At 39.7% G+C, this 19809-nt stretch overlaps 1 protein-coding gene across 1 annotated transcript in view; it reads left to right on the top strand.

Moving 5' to 3' along the window:
• Positions 1 to 19809, top strand: part of Susd6 (sushi domain containing 6) — a 97513-nt gene that overhangs the window by 21005 nt on the left and 56699 nt on the right. The window lies entirely within an intron of this gene.

Below are 19809 nucleotides of genomic sequence, written 5' to 3'. Positions count from 1 at the left end.
GACTTAAAGTACCTGACTGAAACACATTTATACCTCTACCAAGATTGTATGCTTTGGGACCAGAGTGCTTAGTTTGAAATCTCACCCAATATCTTTCTTTATGACCTTAGACTGGTTATTTAACCTCTGCTGCTAGGTTTCCCTGACTAAAACTTGAGATAATAATAGTACCTACCTTTTAAGGTGGTTGTGAGTGCTAGATCCTATAGTAAGTGTAAAGTGCTTAGACTCATGCCCAGCAAATAAGCAGTCAAATGCTAGTTATATTAATAATAATGGTGTCGTTATCTTGAGTATCCTGGGATGGAGTTTTGACCACCTCTGTTATAGAGAATGACAAAATATCCCTCTTCCCACTAACACAGTCAGGCCACAATCTTGTAAAGAACTGTTTGGCATCTCTAGGAGGCCTGATCCTGGGGGAAAAATCATGCAGTAACAGGCATTTTCAGGTCATCTCCTAGATTTAGTTTTCTGAGGCCCCTGTGTGAAAGAATACAGTGTGACTGTTCTGGGGTGTTTGAATCTGTCACTGGTGGGAGGGAAGTACTTGTTTAGAAAATGTCAGAGAACTCACCAAGTTATAACTAACAACACTTTGTTCTTCCTTCAATCTGCTCTCTTTCCCCCTTATGCTTATTTAATAGAAAAGTACTAGAATGTACTTTTCCTGTGTGAAGACACACATCTGAAATTTGTTCTTCCTGGATCTTGAAAATCTTTTAGAAATCACAGATTGAGGGCTAGGGATTTAGCTTTGTTGGTAAAGTGTTTGCTTAGCATGCTTGAAGCATTCGGTTCCATTTCCAGTAAGACATAAAGCCTGGCTTGGTTGTGAATGACTTTAATCTCGCAGCACTTGGGAGGCAGAGGCAGGTGGATCTCTTTGAGTTTGAGGCCAACCTGGTCTACAGAGATAGTTCAGGACAGCCAGGACTACATAGACAGTTGCAAAAAAAAAAAAAAATCAAGATCAACTTCAGTTAAATAGTAGGTTTCAGACTAGCCTGAAATATATGAAACTACCTAAAAGAACAAATAAAAAAAATTATAAGTAAAGCTTGTTTATTTGAGATAAGGTCTTGCTATAGCCCAATCTGGCCTTTAACTTTCTTTCTTTTTGCCCTAGTTTGAGACAAGCCTTTTGCAGTGCCTGTGCCTTATGTGTACTGTCCTCCTCAGAGTCATCACTGTGAAAGGCACCCAGTTTTCAAGGGTGTTGTGTATTTGGAAGCATTTTTGGCCTCATATGTTGACATTTGGTCCCTGGTTTCATACTCACTTTTTGCACAGCAAGGAAGTAAGGAATCTTGGGTTCCTCATCTGTGCAGAAACCAATCAGGACTTAGGGATCAGGGTTGGAAACTGTTGGTTCTCCTCTCTTCTCACTAAATGTATTCTGGGAAGGCTCTGCCTAAAGGGGAAATTGATTGTGTAAGAAGGGTACTTCCCTTATAGCTTTCAAAGCAAGATACTTCCTTCCCCCTTTTCTCTTCTTGCCATAATTGGAGTTACCAGTAAAGCTGTAGTGCAGAACTCTTGAGATGTGTTTGTCACAGTGTGATGGACAGAGGAGTTGCTTGTGCTTGTTCTTATCTTCTCATCGATCCCCTTGTAAACAGGAATTACAGGAAATCACAGCTAGCATATAAAACCACAGACAGATGGGAAGAATGGAATGTGTAACCCCCATTCCCAGAAGCAAGCAGAGCACTGAGCTGATTGACCTTAGCATTTGGCATCCGAGCCAAAGCATCGAGGTCTAAAGATAATGACACCATCTGGGGATGGAAACCTGAATCTTCCAGTTGTGCACAGTGCCCCTCCTTCTGCGCCAGTCTTGTGCCATCTTCTGTAGGTTCCTCTCACCAGTATCCCAACGAGGCTTCTTTGGTGTTCTGACTAGCCTTCCAGGTTGCTGTAGTTGCTCTTGCCAGGGTCAGCTAGCTACCTTTCACAGTGCTTAAGGGGATTAGGTAAGGGAATAAAAACTATGTATCAGGGTGTGGCACCCCTGGGCTTTCCATCCTGTGCTCCTGGAGGCACCTAGGTAATACTGTGGAACTGGGTTAGGTCAGGTTTCTGCTAAAGAACAGTTCTTTCCCACTGCCTACTGACCCAAGGGTGAGTTTCCAAGCTGGCCTTACCTGCAGAGTCAATTGAATGCTTAATACTTTGTGGAGCCTGCAAGGTGGCAGAAACTAGGAAAAACAGTAAGAATTGTCCTGAGGATTTTAGATGGAACTTATTTTCTGTTCTTCTCTGATCCTTGAACTTTCCCCATCTAGGATTCTTAACTTCAGTGTTCTGCTCCAAAAAGAATTATGTGTCCCCTCTCTTTGCTTTTTGATATTTTTTTATTGTTGTTTTTAAGATGTGACATTATTGTCTTGCCTAGGCTGGCCTCAAATGTGTGACCCTCCTGTGTCAGCCTCAGAGAGCTGTATTACAGCTTTATACCATTGTGACAGACTGTCTTTCTATACTTTCTCAGCCTTCAAAGCTTTTATGTCTAGTCTCTGACTTTCTTTTAGAAGGCCTTCTATAATTATCTTGGTTCAGATTAATTTCTTTGTTTTCTATTGTTTTTCATTATTTTGTTCATAACTCATGAGTAGCTGTTGCTTATTCTTCCTCATTTTCTCATTATTTATACTTCACAGTTCAACATTTATTGCACCCACATAGAATATTGAACTAGGTACTCCTGTCTTGGTTATTTGCTCTCTGAATCTACAGCCTCCTTAGCTCTACTGAAAGTATTGGTGGGCTTGAAGTCTGTGCCTTCTGTACATTTTACAAGCTGTGTAGAGAAAGTTGTTGGAACACGATAAAACAAGGAATGTGGTTCTTAAAATTTTCAGGTGGCCTGAGGGTAGAGCAAAGATCTGGAAACTGGGTGCCATTCAGGAGTTTTTAGGATATTGGGAGCCAAGAACTGTGAGAAACTGGCAAGTTCAGTCATGGTCAGACTTGTGTCTCAAGAGTTTGTCCAACTTTGAGATTCTCCTAGAAGCTAAAAGGTTTGGGTAGGAAATATGTTTATTCTAGAAGATTGCTAGTTGGGTTGTTGGAATGGTGGTAGGAGCAGGTGCCCCTGATCTAGTTTCTTTTTGTGGCAAATCCTCCAGTGGTAGGTGTGCAGGATGCCTAGTCACTGGGAAACTTACAGCTTAAGGGACTTGATAGGAGCACCAATAAGCACATCTGTCAGACTAAGGATTTATTTATATGTATTATTGATATTTGTATTGGTTTTATCTGGACAGCTTGGAAATTTGAACTTGTACAAGTATGAACAGCATTATTTCTTTGCTTTGTTAGGTTTTTAATCTGAGTAATAGAATCTTGGATAAAATTAAAAGTAGTGTCTTCTACTCTTGACTTGGGGGTAGAATTTTAAGCATCATGTTGACCCCCCCCCATTTCTCCTCTTCTCTAAACTTTCTAGGACTATGGAATTTTTGGTAGCAACTGTGGGCAGGGACATTTTTGTGGAAATGAAACTAGTGTCAATTTTCTTCTCATGATAAGACCGCCAAATCTTTCTCTACCTTATAGATCCTTTATTTTTACAAATGGACTTTTGGATGGCAGCTCTTCTACTGTTATGGTGGGCAAGCTAGTCATTGATTCTCAGAATCCTGTGTCTTTGAAAAATGCTTCTGCTTCTTCCTGTTCTTTTCTACCTAAAAAGATGACTTGCATTTACCTAAGTATTGCAGCATTTTGTGATGAAGTTTAGTTTTTTGGTGATGGTATTGGTGACCTATGGTACCAGGTACACTGATTGAGTTGTGAACTAGTATTACTACTCTGTAAAAATGTTTTTCTTAGTAATTTAAAAATTTTAAATAAACTTTATTATTAAAAATTGCAAATTAATAGAAACACCACATTTCAAAATTAAGCAGACCTGAAGTCTATTTAACTTAATGAATTTCTATACAGTTAGAGTAGGCATTCAGAGCGGAAACTGTGGAGTTTTACATTTTACACTTTGTACCTACGTTACCACCCAAAACAAAAAAATCAATGACAGAATTAGAAGTAAAAAAACAATTAGCTTTATATCCTCTCTAATAATTTGTGTTTACTACCTGCATTCACTCCTTCCTCACTCCCTTATATTTAACCTTCATATTCTCTTATGTTATACTTACTGTACCACCTACATGTACATTTGTTGATATATATTATTGGCTAGAGTCTATATAAGAGAAAACATGTACTTTTTTCATTCTGAGATGTGTGACCTCACTTAATATTACACATTCTAAGTTTATATATTTTCCTGCATAAAATTGTGTGTGTAAATTACTAGGAGGGGGGGTTATCAAGGGAACTTGGGCAAAATATTAAAAGTTATTTTTTACTAAGTGAAAAAACAACATAATAGTGACTCAAAGTTAGCATACTATAAAGCAATATTTCCCAAATGTTAATGTTCAGATGGTTATCTGGAGAATGTTAGGAAATGCCGATTCTGATTGAGTTGATTTGAGATGAAGGCTGAGAGGCCACTGTTTCTGAAAAGCTGTCAGGTGATCCAGTACTGTGCTTGGATGAACTTTAGTTGGAATAGCAAAGCCTGGTCCTCCTTTTGGTTTTGTTTTTTTGTTTTTTGTTTTTCCATCAGAAGGATTGACCTAAAGAAGGCAGGTTGGTACAGACATTCATGTTTTAAATTCAGGACTAGCTAGTATCTAAAAACCTTCCTTCTCTCTTATATGAGCTCTTGACTTCTTAATGCTTTCTTTGCTTGAGTTTGGCTCTTACCTCCACAGGTTATACAAATCTTTCCCCCTTTTGGTCGATTTATTGTAAACAGATAAGACTAAATCTAGATTTTAAAAGAATTTTAGAGGCACAGGAACTCTAACAGAATATGGAGTTCAGAAAAAAATATCATGCTATACCTAGAATTACACTCAGTGATTGAGCTGAATTAGAAAACTAGCTGTTTTCATTCCTAAGGTCTACTTTGCTCTTCCTCTGCCTTGTTTTTGAAAATTAATTTATTTCTGGGGGGTAGTGGAACATGCTTTTAATCCCAGCACTCGGGAGGCAGAGGCAGGTGGATCTCTGAGAGTTTCAGGACAGCCTGGTCTACAGAATGAGTTCCAGGACAGCCAGGGCTACCCAGAGAACCCCCCCCCCATTTTTAAAAAAATTGTATGGGTGTTTTGTCTGTGTGTATGTCTCTATGTGTTGCAAGTGTACCTGATACCCACAGAGGCCAGAAGAAGTTGGAGCCTCTGTATGATACCTCATACAGATGAGTATGAGCTGACATGTAGGTGCTAGGAATTGAACTTGGGTTCTATGGAAGAGTAGCCAGTGCTGTAAACTACTGAATCACCTCAGCTCTGAAGCTCCTCTCTCTTGAGAGACTATCGACTATAGTCCTGAGTTAGAAAGAGAGGATAAAAATGTGTGTTTGAGAACCTGAATTAGGATATAAAACTTTTCTGTGGTGAGCAGGTGTCTCACTAGCTGGGTACCATCAGTAGATCTGGCATATTTACAGCTCAGCTGAGCATTTATTAACTTGGCCATAGTTCTTAACCACAGAGTATTGACCTTGGTCAGGTAATTATTTGTTTTGGGTAGCTAGTCTACATATAGTAGAGTGTTTAGCAGTATTACTGACCTTAATCATTAGATATCAGTTGTATCACTAATCATTAGTTACCCTTTCCCAAATTGTGATAGCCAGAATTACCTCCAGACATTAATATGAGAAAGCAAACCAACATTCTTGGAAAAATAAATTACCAGCTTTATACCTTCTCTAGAATGTAGACCCTGGGCTGAATTATGAAGAACAAGTCACCAAAGCAGAATATGTGATGAGTTTATAATGCCCTGTGCTAGATTGCATAGCTAAGATCTTAATAATTCATATTCCAACTTGAGTTACTCTGTTTCTGCTCAAGGAGCATGCTTCTGTTCTGAAAAAAGTTAACTAAATTTGTAGAGGCTCATCAAACATACTAACACACAACATGTTGGTACTTGAAGAACATATTGTCATGCATGCTAATAGATCTCATTCTTTAATGTTTATTTTTAACTTGATTTTATTTTGTGATAGATTGACGACCTCCTGACTCATTTCTAGTGTGTTAATATATTCCATTGTTGTTGTAAGATGGCACAGGGTTACAGGTTGGAATGTTAGCAGGCATAGGTAATTTCCTTTAGTATAATCCTCAAAGAGGGTTTCATCTCGTTTCACTTCTTGGAGGATACTATAGTTATAAATGTTTTTCAGACTATTGAATCCTTGTGCTCAATAGTAAGCACCATGGAAAATATTTGAACACATAGTTATTACTGATAGGGTGGAACTTCCATTGCCTCTTGACTTGCTTGGTTTTTGGCAGTGGGTCTGCTATAAATCTTTGTTCCTCTGTATGTAGTGGATCTATTCTTGCCCCACCCTAAGCTGCTTTTAAAGTTTTCTCTTTGCCTTTATTTTTCAGTATTTTGATGATGATGTGCCTTGTATTTTCATTTTGTGCTTCTTTTTGAAATTTGGTGAAAATCTTGAATCTGTGACTTTAAAGTTTCCATCAATTAAAAAAAAAAGTCTTTGACCATTTTGTCCTCAAAGTATGATTGTTATTATTATTATTATTTTTGCCTCACTGACTCTCCTCTCCAGTCCTTACTCCAGTTGTCTTAGGCTATTTCATACTGTCCTATAATACTTTCTTTTTAAACTCCTTTTTTCTTTTTATTTTGGATAGTTCTCTTATTAACTTTGTGGTTTTTTTTTTCCCCCAAGACAAACTTTTTCTGTAGTCTAGTCTTGGCTATCCTGGAACTCCCATTGTAGATCAGGCTGACCTCAAACTCAGAGATCAGCCTGCCTCTGACACCCAAATGCTCAAGTTAAAGGCTAATGCTGGAATTAAAGGCATTTGACCACCACTTCTTGAGACTTTTATTTTGTTTTTGAAATCCTTCTCAGTTACTTTGCCTTGCAAACCCCACCCCTTTGACCTCCTCCAAATTTCCAGCTCAACCCACTAAAATTGCTGAACTCTGGTTTCTTTCTGCCCTACTCTAGTTTAGGACCTCTAGGGCATTAGCTGGAGCACAGGGGTTTGTTGCACTTATGTCTGAAAACATTGTTCAATCTGTTTTACATGCTGTTTAAAGACAGTGCTAGTAAGGCGGTTTATCGGGCAAAGGAGTTAGCCATAGATTTGAGCACCTGAGTTCTAATCATCAGAGCCCAGGTAAAGGCCAGATGTGTTGCACAAGTATCTCTAATTCCAGTATGCAATGGGGAGATAAGAGGTAGAAACAGGAAAATCCCTGACTTCATGGACCAGTTAGCATAGTCTCTGTAGAAGTAAAACAACAGAGACCTTGTCTTAAGCAAGGTAGAAAGTGAAGACCAATGGCCTGAGGTTGTCTTCTGTCTTCCACACGTGTACTTTTACAATGCACACTTGCATATTCATTCATATTCTCCACCCCCACACACATATGCAGAAGAGTAAAGCCAGTCTCTCTCATTCTATCATAAAGTAGAAGACCCTCAGGCTGTTATCCCAGATGAATTTTTAACTTAGTTGTTATTTTCTTGAGAACTCAATCAGGGTGAGATTATGTTAATTTCTTCTTGAATACCCATTATGTCCAAAAGAATGAATATGTCTCAGTATTGTGTTGTAAATGGTATAATCTGTAATTTTACCTGTATTCTGATGCTGCACATTCTTAGTAAAAAACCAAGTATGTGCTTTCAGGTATTACCCTGGCATGAATGTAACAAATATGTATTTGGAGTCTTTCAGTACTTCCTGAAGATGGTACCATTAAACCTAGACAGTTAATTGAACTAACAAGTCACAACTGATAAACAGACAGCAAATGTTTGGCTGTTTGCCTAGTTACTAGTTAGGTCCAGACAGCTCAGTAGGTATTAAGTCTTACCTTGCCTTCTCTATGCCATCTAATAATATATTGAACTTTTTAATATGTTCATTGGACTCTGCAATTCTACTAAGCAAGTGCTGGCACCCTACTTGTGGTTTTTTGTTTTTTTTTTTCCCTTCTCCAAGACAAGAAAGGACTTAACTCTGTAGCTCTGGCTGTCTTGGAATTCACTATGTAAACCAGGCTGGTCTCAATTCACAGAGGTATGTCTGCTTTCCAAGTGCTGGAATTAAAGGTGTGTACCACTATGCCCAGAGTAACTCCAAATCTCCAAATTTATGTGTGACAAAACTCATATCTGTTAAGCAGTAAGCATTCGTAAGTTCTATAAGAAGCAAGAATCAGGATTTGACTTCTGTTTATACGAATATAAAAGCCACATAGGATTTATTAGACTATGTTGTTTGACTCTATATCTGTTTCACTTCTCTCTTCTGGGATACAACTATCTTCCTGTTTTGTCTTTGACACGTTGGTTGCATATCTCTCATGTCTTTTCACTTTCTACTTCATATTGTAATTTTTTGTATGTGTTTCTTACACATACAAATATACAGAAATCAGTTAACTCTTTAAGAACACATGCTTTGGGAGCACTGTTCCCATTTAATCATCTGTCCTGTGACTGAGTAGGGTAAAGTCGTTCTCTCCCACCCATCATCAACGCCTGAGGCAGGTGGGAGAGCTGACCCTGAGGTCATAAGATGTAAGATTGGGAGAACTATCCCTGCCCCTCGCCCCTGCACCTTGCCTGGACTACACAGTAAAAAGCTGGCCCTGAATGAGTAGGTGTGGGAGAACCAACCCTGAGGATGTGAAAGCAGGAGAACTGGCACTGCCCCCTTGCTCATCACTACAAGGGATGAAGTAGCCAGTGAAATGCTGATGAGCTCACCCTAGTGGTAAAGACAGGAGAGCTGGTGGACTGACCAACCTGCAACTACCCTGGCCCAGAACTAGGGTTATGTGTTGGTCCACCTCAATATCCACCCATCTGTGATCTGCTGAAGTGGGGGAAGTGAGGTGTGTCCTATGGATCCGGCACTGCAGGATCTCCATGACACAGAGCAGCAGCGGGATGTCCAGGAAGAAGAGTCCTACCAGAGGGCCCAGCGTCAGTGGTGTGGTAGAGACCAGGGGCCTCGAACCAGACCAGTGATTCTTTGTGATGAATGCCTGCATGTAAAAATGTATGGATAAAGGGGTTTACTGTGTATTTCACAGAGTCACGCTGTAGCTTCTTTGACAAGATTTCCCCTTTCTTCCTTTTTTTTTTAAATTTTATTTATTTGTTTGGTTGGTTCATTGGTTTTTCAAGATAGGGTTTCTCTGTGTGGCTTTGGAGCCTGTCCTGTAATTCAATTTATAGACCAGGCTAGCCTCAAACTCACAAGTGCTGGGAATAAAGGCATGAACCACCACCACCTGGCCCCTTTTCTCTTAAATTTTATTGGGTCAGAGGGGGGGATGCGAGGGACCAGGAGATGAGTGAGATTGGAATGCATGATGTGAACAGCACAAAGAATAAATAAAAAGAAAGTTAAAAAAAAAAGACATGCTTTTACCTTTTGCACCCTCGTGGAAGCTAGTACTTGAAGGTATTCAGTATGTGTTCAATAAACTCTGTAAGTTCTTTAGGAAAGTGTATTAGGAATGAATTCAGAAGCCTTGTCTGGAGGAGAATTAACCATTATCTCCAATAATTTGAGATGCTCTTTCATTGGACTGTGTATTTATCCTAATCTCTCTTTTTATAAAACATTTTAAATATATTTTTAATCTTTGAGAATTTTGTACAATATATTTTGACCTTATCCACCCCCTTATTCTTACTGCTCTGTGAGTATGTATATGGCGTGTGTGCATGCTTTCTTATGTCATGTGAGTGAACGAACATCAGAGGAAGCCAACTCTGAAGTTGATTTTCCTTCTTTCCTCAGGATCAAACTCAGGCATGTGCCAACAAAAGCACCTTTACCCACTGAGCTGTTTACCAGCTTACTGTCTTCCAGGACACTACTGATCTTTTCAAAGTTGTTTTTTGGTTTCGTTTTGTTTTTGACTGGAACTTGTTATGTATCTTGTAGCCCAGATTAGCATTGAGCTTGTGATCTTCTTTACCTTTCATATACTGGGGCCAACTTTTTTTTTTTTTTTTTTTTTTTTGGTGTCTTTGCCTGAAGTTTGACAAATTCAAGATTACTTTTGAAGTCTCCATTTAAATATTTTAGGGAATATCTCTTAATGTAGATTAATGAGATTCTATCTCTGTTCCTGAATGAAGATCCTACCTAGAGAGAACTTGAAATAAGATTTTGGTTGGAACTAGAACATATTGGATCATTTTTGGTGAAAGATTTTTATACAGTTAGATGTCATGCAGTCATTGGGGTAGTGGCGTGGGACTAATCAAAGAGAAGGAACAGTTGGCAAGTTTCTTTTTCTTGTTTTTACTTGGACCTCACCGTCTACCTTTGGTAGCTCACAAGAAGTCTGGGTAGTTTGTGAGGGAGAGGACAGGAAGAACTGTGGTTTACTTAGGAGCCTTGCTGGAACTCATGTAAGATGGAGATTATTCATTCAGACTCAGTCTTATTTGACCTGAGTGCTGCTACCTCTGTATAGTACTTAGAAAAGCCCTGTGAAATAGGTGTGCATATAAAAACTGAGGCTCAGTCAGGTTGGATTATTCAGATGTTGGCATTATGACGGCTGAGGCACCTCTTGTGTTTGCTCAAGGTGAGGTTTTTCAGTTAGAGATGATACATAAGTAGAACCCAAGTCTCTTGACCTTGACTTCCATTGAGCACATTTTTTGTTTTGAACTAAAGATTCCTTCTCTGTGATTATTTTTTCTCTTTTCTTGCTCTCTATCCATTTAATTTCAGAGAAATCGACTGAAATAGAGGGAAGGATGGTTTAAGTTTGGAGTTTTTGGTGAGCTTTTAAAGTTTTATTTTTAAATAGGCAGCCTTCCAGACAGACTGGGAATGTAGCAGAAGGCCTGAGAACCAGGAAGTGACACAGACCTGTTTATATCCTCCCACTTGAGGGCCTTTGGAAAGCCATGCTCATAGATGGTAAAAAGTAAACACAACTGCAACAGCCTTTTCCTTTGGGGTTGCTATTTTTGACGTGGAGGAGGTGTTTCCTGCACAGCTATAGCTACTTTGAACACTAAAGTCTGGCTCCTAAATTTCCTCTCCAGTGACATATATAGATAGGTATTTATTTCTTCTTACAGACAGAAGCATTTTGTGATTCCGGGCAAACAAAATGGATTGCACCCCTCTTCATCTTTTTGAGTGACTTAGTCTTCTGTTTTGTCTTAATTTTTGTTGTTGTTGTTGTTTGGTATTTTGTTTGTTTTTTTGATTGATGCAAGTAAGTAGTTTCTGTATGCAAAGATTGTCCCAAAAGTGTGATTGCCAGTATGTACTTGAGAGTAGGGTACATCTTACCCCGTAACACACACATCAAAAGTCTTTGTTCTTAACTCCTTGCTTTTCTCTTAGCACTATAAAATTCTTTTTTCTTTTGGTCCTAGTAACAATTTGAGTGTTATAGATAAACATGTACTTCTCAACAATATTGTGAATTCCTTGAGAATAAGATACCATATATGGCCTCTGTAATTAACCAAACCTTGCATAGACGACAGCTACTAAAGATTTGCTGAATTGCAATATAGTCAGTCCCTGGAAACACAGAGCCCTAAGGGTTCAGATTGAACAAGTCACCTTCTTGAACTTTTTTTTTTTTTTTTTTTTTTTTTTTGCTGTAAAGTGAGTATTGGAGCCTGTTCCTCTCAGCTCTGCTGTGAATCATGAAGAGAGTGTGATGACGTAAAAGATCTCTGGGACCTAGAAACCAATTGCTGCTGTTTCTGTCAAGCTTGTTTTGCTACCAGGTCAAAACTTGTTGATATGCCTCTTCTCCCCATTTTATGCAATGATTACCTGTGGTAAATGCAGCTTGTGAGAGAAACCTGTTTCTGTATGGCTTCAAGGAGAGGGATATACATGGTTGTCTCAAGATAGAATTGACTCAGGAGGCAGAGACAGGAGACTACTAGTTCAAAGATAAAATTGAACATGACATTTTATTTGGAAAACAAAAGAGCAGGGCATTCTTCAGGCAAATGGGTATTTAATTTTTCATGAACCAATAGTGCTTAGTGAAAAACCTTTAAAAATATTTTGAAATTTGGACAGAGCCTTATTTAAAGTTGAGGAAGGTTCTCTTTAACTCATTGGCTGTTTTTCATTTTTTGTTTATTTTTTTTTAAATCTGAATTGACCTTGTGCATTGAGCCTGATTTTAGGATGTTTCTAAACCACATACAAAGGCTGCCCTTTGGGAGTCCAGTGGATATCAGCCATAGCATCATACTCGGAAGTCTGCAGTTTCAGATCCATACTATAGCTTGTGTTTATTTTATTTTTCCACCTCACCTAGTTCAACAGTATCAGTGTTATCCAGTTTGCAGATGGGAACTGAAAATGACATTCCCTAGACCACCCAATTAATTCAGTCCAAATAGACCAAAGATTCTGGCCTGGTCTTCTATCCTGTTCATGAGAGATACTTAGCTGAACAGTTTTCCTTTCATGGATAAGGAAATAGAAGCACAGGAAGTGAAGTTTTTGTCATAGGTCAGCCTGTCAGACTGTAAAGCTCTGCCCTAAAAAAAGTGACTTCCTGACTACAGATTAGAAATTTATATGGCTGAGTTCCTTGTGCTCCTTATTTTCCTGTCAGAGTCAGTTTTGGTTTGTTCTTCTCTTCTCTCTTCTCATGCTTTCCTCTCACCTCCCTAGGCTCCTGCAGTGCTCCAGTGTTCCTTGTGTGTAGAGGCTTGGGGTGGTTTGGTTTGGTTTGGTTTTTTTTTCTCTCTCATTGTTAGGTGTTTGTTATTTTTGGAAAGCACTTTGGGAACACTGTGTACTAGATGGTGGGTACAAATGTGCTGGTGGATTGATTAAACTCTAAATGGGAAAGTAGGCTCTCCTGAGTTTACTGCAATGCAGAGGGAGGGAGATACTGGAGTTTGGGCTTGGCAACTGAAAGGGGAAGGACTACTAGGATAGATTTAACATTCCTTCCTCTTAGCTAGAACTTTTGTTGATTTACTTTTTCAGAGGAAATACTTCTGGGTTCCCCTAGAAGACTTTGAATTCCTTAGACCTAACAGGGCCTTGGGAAGCATCCAGGTCCATCCCTATGCACTGGGAAGACTGGATGGCTAGCTTGATGACTAGCCACTGCCTAATGCTGAAGCTGGACCTAGCTGTCTCCTATGTCAGGTTCCTGCTGTAGTCAAACTGTTGCTAGGTCCTAGAAGAGAGGTTTTGGAGACTGAAAGAGAAGATTGAAGGAGGATATATATGGTAGTTAGTGTATCTGATCTTGGGAGAAAGTGTGATGCCCTGCATGTATCAACAGCAATTCTTCTGGAGCAGCACAGGGGTGTAAGAAATATCAAAGCAATTCAAGAAAATCTGGCATGTTCCAGTAACTTTTAGGTGGCTTAAGAGGAAATCTGAGGGTAATTTTTATAATTAGGAGAAGATTAAATTTCAACAAAAGTTTGTTTTTAGCTAGGAATGGTGGAGCACAGCTATAATCCCAACAATTGGGAGGCTGAGGCAGTCGGATTACAAATTCAAGGCCAGCCTGGGTTATCTTGTCTCACCTTCCCCTCTCCACTGCTTTCTTGCCCTACCTGCTTTGAAATGTCAGATGTTTCTCAAATCCCAGCAGAGGGCATTATGGTAGTTAAGTCCTGAAGTGTGAGTGGCTGAGCAGAAGTTAGTGACCGGAAAGATCCACAGGAGGAAGAAATAGGAAGCATCAGAAAAACCTCCATTGTTTGTAGGTGTGGTAGGGGGTCCTGCTGATTTTAAGGTGAATGGGAGTGAAAGGGGGAACAATGCAATCCCTTCTGGAAGGTGAGAGCTAAGGAAGGGGAGTCTCTTTGATTGTTCCCTGGGAACTCTGAACTTCTTATCATTACATTCTTTAATGTAATCAACTGCTTCATTCTGTTTGTACTTCAGGAAATGGTCTTTGTCCTTTCTCATCATGTGGCAGGGAGAGGATTGGTGTAGAACAAAGGAGTACACTATTTTGTTCTAGACTCTCCCTCCATTCCTTTTCATGTTAGTCTGAGACAAGAAAAGGCTTCAAATTTGTTCTCTTCCCAGTTCCCTTTTCCGATTAATGGCTGAATGATTCATGGTTTATTGAAAAATTTGTCCTAAAAATTATATGTGAACTGAAGCTGACTGGCCCTCTAGTACATGGGAGTCAAGGCCTATTGAGTCAGTCCCTTTTGACTCCAGAGAGGAGAGCTCAATGTAACATAACCCCCCCACACACACACCTTCAGAACTGTGGCGTTCTCCCCAGGCATATTCTTCAAGACATCTAGGCAAATAGACAAAGATGTTTACCTAGAGAATAAGGCGCATACTATTTCATGGTTGCTGCTTTCTCAAACATTAAGGCCGTGTCATTAACCTGGAAGCATTTATGGTAACAGCAAGCAAGTAAACCTTACGAACTTTGGGCTCAAGTTGCAGGTTCTGGCTAAGATTGCACAGAAGCCCCAGATCTAGTTTACAGATTTTTTTTCCCTCTTTTTTTTGGGGGGGGGGGATTGACTGATATTCATCAGAGCAAGCAATACTCCTCTCCCACTTTATGAAGGAGGAAACAAGAGGAGATGAGATGTGACACCCCAAAGTTAAAATCATAACTTAGGGGCAGTATGGAAGCTTAGCAGCAGAAATGAGTGCTCATTACATTCAGCAGAGCAGGATGCAGTCCGCTGGGTTTTATTGTTGTTAGTTCACAGATGTGAAGAGTTAGCACCTTGTTCTTATGGGGCTAAACATCTATAGCTCATTGAACTTATTGCTACTGCCCATTTTAGTGACAGCAGCTGGGTTCCCAAGAACGGAAACCAGAATAATGAATACAGATTTTCCATGTCTTTTCCTGCAGTGTTTTGGAGGGGAAAGAACTACTTGAGGAAGACCTGGGTTTCATGAAGAGAAATGTAGAAGCAATAGAAAGTATTCTATGGCTGAGATAAAACCTGAGAATCATTCTTAGAAATGAAAATAGAAGCCAGATAGCCTTGCTGCCTGGTGACAGAAGTATGACATACACGTAGGCTCAGGTTCTTCACCTCTGCTCACTTATAGTTTCAATTGTTACATTCTTGTGAGGATGGATGAGTGCTGGCTTTGAAAACTGAGGCTTAGTTGTAGTTATTTCTTTTCAATCATATTGTATGTTTTAGTTTTGCTTTTTTATTTTATTTTTTAAAGATTTATTTATTTATTATGTATACTGTGTTCTGTCTGCATGTATGCCTGTAGGCCAGAAGAGGGCACCAGATCTCATTACAGATGGTTGTGAGCCACCATGTGGTTGCTGGGAATTGAACTCAGGACCTCTCTCTGGAAGAGCAGTCAGTGCTCTTAGCCTCTGAGCCATCTCTCCAGCCCTAATTTTGTTTTTTAAATAGCGGATATAAGACTGGAGATGATTCAGTGGTTAAGAGCCCAAATTGCTCTTCCAAGGGGAACCAATTCAATTCCTAGTATCCACATTAGGTAGCTTACAGCTATCTAAAACTCTTAACTACAAGGGACCCAAAGCTTCTGACATCCATGGCACATGCATGCACCTGCATATGCTTCCTACAGACACACAAGTATACATAATTAAAAATAATAAAATAGATCTTTTAAAAAGTAGAGGATGTAGCCAGGTGGCACTATGGTGCACACCTGTAATTCCAACTTCTGGTTCTCACTGGGCAAGGGCAGAAAGATGGCTGTAAATTCAAAGACATCATGAGCTACACAGGGAAGGAAGCCCTATCTCGAAAATAAATAGATTAATTAATTACATGGTTAGTAACATACCAAAAGAATACTAATGTGCAAATGGATTGGTGCCCCTTTTTGAACATTTTAAGTCCTAGTTTTTCTCTAGGGATAATGATACAGTGCTGGCTAGTTTTATGTCAACCCAACCCAAATTAGAGGCATTTGGGAAGAAGAAACCTTAAGAAAATGCCCCTTCCAGATTGGTCTATGGACAAACATGTGGTACATCTTCTTGATTGATAATTGATGTGGGATGACCTGCTCATTTGGGTGGTGCCATCCCTGGGTCCTATAGGTTGATCTAGCCACAAGGAGCAAGCCAATAAACAGCGTTCTTCCATGGCCTCTGCATTAGCTGTAGTCTCCAGGTTCCTTCATTGTGTAAATTCCTGCCTTGGCTTTCCTCAGTGATAACTACCTGGAAGTGTGTGCTAAAATTCTCTCTCATATTCTCTGTCTCTGTCTCTCTCTTGTGTGTATACATACACGCACACTCCTGACCCACTGAGTTTGAGTTTGGGATTGCCTGCAGAAGCATGGGTGGGAAGTTATTTGTGGGAGTATAGATGACTTTAGTGGTGACACTACTAAAGAAAGTGATTCCTTCTCTCCCAATTTGGTGGTGTTTGAAACAGAATCTCATTCTGTAGCCCAGGCTGGCCATGAAGTTATAGTAGTTCTGTCTCAGTCTCTTGAATTCTGAGATTATAGGTGTATAGAACCATACCCAACTGAAGACTTTTTAAACTTCTGTTTAAAGCAGATAATTCCTAATTTAGATTTGGTTTACTGTATCGCCCTTTCTCAATAGTTACTGGATTTTCTTACAGCTGGTGGTACTCTGGGGTCTTGGGAGTTGACATTCCTGTTTTACTTCTGAAGCAGTAAACTTGACCATCCTTTACATAGATACTCATTGATGACATTCTGTTTATGTCCCCCTACTTTTTTATTGATTGATTGTAAATCCACCCTTCCACTCTTCTTTCTGTAGCTGATCAAGGATTAGGTTCCATTGGCCCTTGGTTCAGGTAGCTGCATAAGCAGTCAGAGAGCAGCCAGCAGTTGGTGTAACAAAACAAGTCAGGAGCTTGTACTCTTCTACCTCCCCACTTTTAATCTCCTCCCACAATATTCAAGCGTTTCACAAACATTTGCAGTCTCCTGTCAAGTGCCAGGGCCTTTACTAGCTCTTAAAGATTCCAAAATGAGTGATTTACAGTTCCTGCCTTCAAGGAACTCAGTCCACTAAGGTGAGGCAGATGAATAGCTGTATGTACTAACCTGTTCAAGTTGAAGTAGTAAAGGGTTCCAAGGAAAGGAACTCTTACTGGAGATGCTCCCTAGACAGGAAAGTCTTGCTATATTAAGTTGATTTGTATTTATCTCTTTGAACAATTAATATGGGTACAAAGTAAGAGAGAAAACATTTAGTAAACATATAGTAAGAATTTTTTATTTTAATTTTTGCTTCCTGATTTTTAACTACTCAGTTTCCCTTCCTAAAGGCAGTGTTTCTTTCTTTTCCTTTTTATTGAGTGGGGTAGGGGTTCGAGACAGGAATTCTCTGCATAGCTCTGGCTGTCCTGGAACTTGCTCTGTAGACCAGGCTGACCTCAGACTCAGAGATTGCCTGTCTCTGCCACCCAAGTGCTGAGATTAAAGGTGTGCGCCACCCAGCAAGGCAGTGTTTCTTATACGTTATTCCTGAGGGACTTTTGGTACATATAGCTATGTGTGTTAACATACACCCTTAAAAAACCCAAGTATGGTTTAGGTAGAGTGGTATATACCTGTGTAATCCTAGCACTTTGGAGGCTGAGGCGCAGGCTGAAGAGTTAGAAACCAACCTAGACAATCTTCTGTCAACCGGGTGATGGTGCACACACCTTTAATCCCAGCACTTGGGAGGCAAAGGCAGGTGGATTTCTGTGAGCTCAAGGCCAGCTTTGTCTACAAATTTGAGTTCCAGGACAGCCAAGGCTATGCAGAGAAACCCTATCTTGAAAAAAAACAACAAAAAATAAACAAAAATTATCTTCTGTCTCCACCAATTCTTTAAAATACCTTCCAGAGTGCTCTTAAAAATAAAGATTTCCTGAGACTGGAGAGATGAACCCATACTTCTTCCAGAGGTCTGGAGCTGCCATATTAGGCAGCTAACAAGTGTGTGTAACTCCAGTTTCGGAGGATTTAACACCATTTTATGACTTCCTTGGACCTCTATACTCTACATGTACACACACACACACACAAACATAAATATATATGTATACATAATTTTAAAATAATAAAATCACAGAAAGGGCTTTACTCTTGTAACTTCCCTACTTAATATCCTTGTCAGTATTACCTACAGAGACATACAGACTTAACTCCTTGACTTAGCCTTCCTCTGAACCTCTACCAGGAGTACTCTGATTCACCTGTATATGGTAACTCTGCCCCCACCCCCATATCTTACACATCATTTAGGACTCAGCTGAGCATTAGCTCCTCTGGGTAGTATTGTTTGACTCTTGATACTCATGTGCAGAATACCAAGGGCACTACCTTATATATATACTCACCACTTAAATATGTACTGTGCATGTGCTGTGCTGTGGCACATGCAGTTGGCATTCTTGATGGTTCCCAGTTGTTGCTTTGAAGAGATGACTAAAGAATGCCTCATAGGGTTATCTAGTGTTGATGCACTGAAATAGTAGTACCATAAGGCTACTGTTATTAGCCAAGTAAGGCTCTGGGCATATCCTTTAACATCTTCGACTTTGAACACCCTCCCCCCCTTTTTTTGCACCTGAAAGAAAAGCAGCTTAAAGATTCTTGCTCAAGTCTTATTAGTGGCTATAACAGCAATGACAATTGGGGACTTAAATAGGACTGGGTACTTTGTCTGAACCTTTTATCAGTGCTATTTCACAGAGGTACCTGGGGCTAAGACCCATGAAGAGCAAATATCTGAATATAGTGGGCATTCTGACTCTAATTTACAGCCATACAAATGTAAACAGAATCCACACATGCACAGACATACAGACTTCTCCATGAACCACTCTGTCTGTAGGCTTCAAAGGCTCAAGTTAGTCTGAGTAAAAGCTAAGGACCAAAGATGCTATTGTCACAATTACCAGGAGAAAAGAGTTGAAACCCAGTAGCTAGCTCTATTCCTGATCCCTGGCTAATGTTTACTAAAGATTTTTATAACTGGTGTCTTTTGACTGACAGAACTCATCTTACTGCTTAAAGTTGTCTTCTCTGGGAGGAGACATGGGTTTGAGTCATGGCTTCAGACATATTGAAGTTGAGTCTAGTTAACATCTTTGGCCAAGGCCCAGGGAGTCCTTTATTGGGGTTGTAGATAGCAGGCCTGCTAATCTGTGTCTATATAGCTTTATGTTGAATATGTAGAACTTAAAAAAAAAAAAACTTAATAGCCAGGTGGTGGTTATGCTTCACCTTTAATCCCAGCCCTCAGGAGGCTAAGGCAGGAGAACCTCTGAATTTGAGGTCAAGCTTGTATACAGAATGAATTCAAGGACAACTCTGGCTACAAAGAGAAACCCTGTCTTGGAAAGCAAAACAAAACTGAAGTAGGCTCACTTTATAAATGTGTCATTAACCCAACATCTTCTCTAAAGACATTTAGAAAATAATCCTTAAATTCTTGACTACTAATTGATTTTATTTGTTTGTTTGAGACAGGGTCTGCCTCACTGTGTAGTCCTGGTTGGTCTGGAACTCCTTGTGTAGACTAGGTTGGTCTCGAATTCAGAAAGATTTCTGTGCCTTCCTCCAGACGCTGGGATTAAAGGTGTATGCCACCACACACGGCTTGGTTTCTTCCTTCCTTCCTTCCTTCCTTCCTTCCTTCCTTCCTTCCTTCCTTCCTTCCTTCCTTCCTTCCTTCCTTTCTCTTTTTTTAAATAATACTTTTTACTCTTCAGAA

The sequence above is a fragment of the Myodes glareolus genome, chromosome 11, assembly GCF_982192425.1.
Source record: "Myodes glareolus chromosome 11, mMyoGla1.1, whole genome shotgun sequence".
Lineage (NCBI taxonomy): Eukaryota > Metazoa > Chordata > Mammalia > Rodentia > Cricetidae > Myodes > Myodes glareolus.
Note: the sequence above shows the minus strand (reverse complement) of the source record. Positions and strands in the feature narration are given on the sequence as shown.